Source organism: Leptinotarsa decemlineata, unplaced genomic scaffold (genome assembly GCF_025532065.1).
Source record: "Leptinotarsa decemlineata unplaced genomic scaffold, Ldec_3_MD MMD2_tig00002159_RagTag_RagTag, whole genome shotgun sequence".
Classification (NCBI taxonomy): domain Eukaryota; kingdom Metazoa; phylum Arthropoda; class Insecta; order Coleoptera; family Chrysomelidae; genus Leptinotarsa; species Leptinotarsa decemlineata.
Genome location: NW_027412574.1, coordinates 3,973,747 through 3,977,581, shown reverse-complemented (window position 1 = coordinate 3,977,581; position 3,835 = coordinate 3,973,747). Strand labels below are relative to the sequence as shown.

The following is a 3,835-nucleotide window of genomic DNA, read 5'->3' as shown; positions in this document are numbered from 1 at the left end:
GACACTGATAAGCGTATATTCTCACTGCTTCTTTTGAATTCATCCTTGTTTCGCCATAAATACATATCATATCCAACTTTTCTGCATTTGAAAATTGAACCATTTTTCAATTTTACGAAAAAACCAACACAAAACTGAATATACTCTCGTCAAATCTGACAAGTCTTCTGACAGATCGATAAATACATTATTGCATTTATTTTGACTTATTCATGGCCCTGTTTATGATACGCAATTAAATTGCTCTTTTTTCATCTGTATTCAAGAAAAACTACAAGTGTGCTATATGGCTGAATTCAGAATTCAATGCAAAATTCAAAAACCAATTGAAAATACTGGGTTATTATTCAAAAAAATTGGCGTCGTTGTCCAGACGCCCTAACGGATGACGCCTAGTGTTGGATCTCTACGTAAATAAGAGGATCCTTTGACATCAAAATTATCTGCTTTGACGAAATATAGATATTCTTTTTCATTTTTTAGATATTTGCCTGCGGAATTTTATATGAGACACCCTGTATATATGCCGTTTTTTAGCTGATCCCACTATTAATATCTCGGAAACGGTAAAACCTGCATGGTTGGTTGAATTGAACAAAAGTTTTCTATTTTGTGGAACTAGTGTAATATCTTTCCAGATCGAGAATATCAGTGGATGTTTTTAAAATATTCATAAAAAACTAGAACTGTCGAATTTTATTTTTTGACTCTACTGCCTTCATTTTGAATTATATCAAAAAGAGACAAATAATAATATTCTTTATTCAGTAGAATACATGATTACAAAAAGGATAAGATCTATCAAATACGCTACATTTCCAATGCAAACTGAAAAAGCGGAGTCCATCTTGAGCACCTGGAGTCTGGAGTGCATAAAGATGGTCTTCCACTCAACCTTTGGACAAGCAGAACAAAAGATCGCTTACAACTAATCAAAATTGGGATAAACTATAGTTATATGTGCTGATTCCAATAACCGCTTTCTAGATATTAGAGGATTTTATAAATTCAAACAAATGTTTTCGAAAGGAAGAGACTTTCATATTCTTAAAACCATTTGGAATAGTGTAAGTGGTCGATATATTATAGTAAAAACTTCTCTCAAATAATGATGATTTGTGGATTGGTGGTGTACCTTTCGATCTAATATTGAGATTGTCAACGTCAGTGCGGAACACAATCTTTCTATAAAAGTAGGAGGGAGTAATTATTTTATGATATAAGGTGGAGCAGTGAAGTTTTCGGCGAGATTTCATATTTAACCACCCAGCTTATGACTGACAGGTTGATGCCTACGATAACATAGACTTACAATACTTTTGGATTTTCGAGATTTTTTGCGTAGATATTTCCGTTAGACAAGAGCTATAGACCGTATCGCAATAGGTGAAGGTAAAAAGAACTAGAGACTCGCAAAGTATTTTTTTTTAAGATTCAAATTCAAAGTTGCACGAGATCCAAACAAAATTTTTACTTTCCATATACTTCAACGAATGCATTCCGATACATGCTTTTTGAATAGTGAGAAGTAATCTATCCAGAGCCGAAGATTCTTCACCACATCACGAAACTGTACAGGAATGTTACTGATAGTATCACAAATATTTTTTTGGTGAAGAAGTCTGTCATTTCGCCTCCCGAACAGCATTGCCTTAGATTCGTTCGGATTCAATGAGAGAGAATGATCTTTGGATATTTTGAAAATTCCATCAAGGTCTTTGTTAATTTTCTGACAACTATTCACTATGTCTGAAGGGTGTAAGGAATACTCTTGAGTATTATCTGCATACATCTGTTGATAACAATGCGAGACAACATTTTTGAAAAACGCTGTGAAAATTATATAGAGAATTGGCCCCTAAATGGATCCCTGTGGAACCCCACATGTCAGTTCTTTTGTTTGAGAAACCCTAGTATCGAGTGCAACTCGTTGCTTTCGACCACTTAGATAGCTATCAAAAACATACCAGATTCTTCTAAGAGCCCAATATATCGTAGAACTATAACAGTAATCATTTCCCAGACGGTTGCCTGGAAGATAAGATTTGTCACATTCAGATCTGTCACATTCAGATAAGTGTATACAAAGATGTGAAGATCATTCAAAGGAGTTATTTTCAGGCAGAATCTGAAAGAAGAAGCCTTTTTGAAACAGCTACTTTCATATACACATTAAAAATTCTTTCTAAACAGCTACTTTTGTAGGAACACTGTATGTCAACCTCACTGATGGACATCCGATGTTTCGAGATAAGACACTTGCCTTATTGCCCCTTCAGCACCAATCTGGATGACATCATGAGATGAAGCAGTCAATTATGTTATAATTGGCGTCATAATTGGCGTGGCATAATTTAAGAGGTTTAATCATTATTTTTATGTGGGAGGTTTCATATGGTATTAACTAGTGAATTTATCAGACCCGGTACATTAGTCTTTCGTTTAGCTGTTCGGATTGACTTCTTGTTTCCCGACGTTGGTCTCTGAAAAAACATCATCAATATTTGTGAAGTCTCAAAAATGTAGAAACCAATATCTTAGAGTTCAAAAACATAACAGCACACGTCTTTTAAAAATTTTGCAAGTAGAGGTGAACTCCCATGCTTTCCAGGGTGTTTGTATGAATATGGAAGAACTGTTCAAAAGCTAGTTTTTATGGAATATAAATATTTGTTTCTGATATTTTCTGGCAGACAAAAATAGTGGAAAAAAAATCTATGAGACTGAAATGAATTGATTACTTCATGAGCCATAAATTAACGGAATATGTATATACTTGCTGAACTCACTGTCGATTAGCTGAATTTGTTATTACAGTGGCTTCTGCTGATGGATACGTGCATCTGTACTTCTTTTGGCAACCAAGTGCCTATCCTTGCATTTGGATGTACCATGCTAATGATGAGTCAAAAGCCCGAAACATGTTTTACTTTAATGCTAGGTGTCTGTGAACACTAATCCACTACAGTCCTCTATTTAAATATTTTTGATGTGACAGATGGAAGTGACATATCCTCTTAGCGTCCATCAAAACATGGTGGCTTCTAAATGATTATATTGACAATTATCGATTCTAACAATATGACGAGTTTTGTTGAAATTTAGCGTCTCCTACATTTTTTTGACAATTATACAAGTGTTTTTTCATCATCTCTCAATAATGTTGTTAAAACTCTAAATGTTTTTGCGGCTCAGATTATACAACCTCATTTTTCGTGAATACTAATTCAATGGTTTCGAATAGGTTTTTGCATCAATGACGAATCCTCTTTGCTATAAGTCTTGCCTTGTATTGTTGTGTTCTGCCATATACTCCTACTTTTATATTGAAGATCAACTTGTATTGGACAAGTTTCCATATATTGTTTTCAGCAAGTGACTGTAGTTCTTTGCCCATATCTTGCTCTCAGAATATTTCATTGGACCTCGAGAAAACATCTGCAAAGTCAATGGGATTGATAGGATTACTACTCGGAAAAAAATATAATATTCATATCATACTGCTTGACTGTGGTTTTAATATTCTCGTTGTGTAAACCAGGGATCACATCTCGAGTTTCAACTTGTTTACTATGATGATGAAACTTCATTTTATTCATAGTACTATGGCTTTGAGACACATATTTCACTAGACAAATTATCATCCTCATTATATCACTTATCAGGAAGATGAATCTCATGCCATCACTAACAACGCTGCCATCGCTGATAGTTTTTGCCTCATTTACTCAAGAAAAAGTTTGTATTCCACCCGCGTCACAGAACTCTCTGGAAGAAGAAAGTTGACCCGGAGAAGTTTGGGAGTTATCTCCTGCAGATTTCAGACTCGATGAAA

The 3,835-nt window shown here is 34.6% G+C and overlaps 1 long non-coding RNA gene across 1 annotated transcript; it reads right to left on the bottom strand.

Moving 5' to 3' along the window:
* Positions 1–742: 742 nt before the first annotated feature.
* On the bottom strand, positions 743–3,118 carry LOC141482953 (uncharacterized). Its single transcript, XR_012465818.1, has 2 exons — positions 2,790–3,118; positions 743–895 (listed from the first exon to the last, which is right to left on the bottom strand). It is a non-coding gene; the product is annotated as an uncharacterized lncRNA (long non-coding RNA).
* Positions 3,119–3,835: the final 717 nt, after the last annotated feature.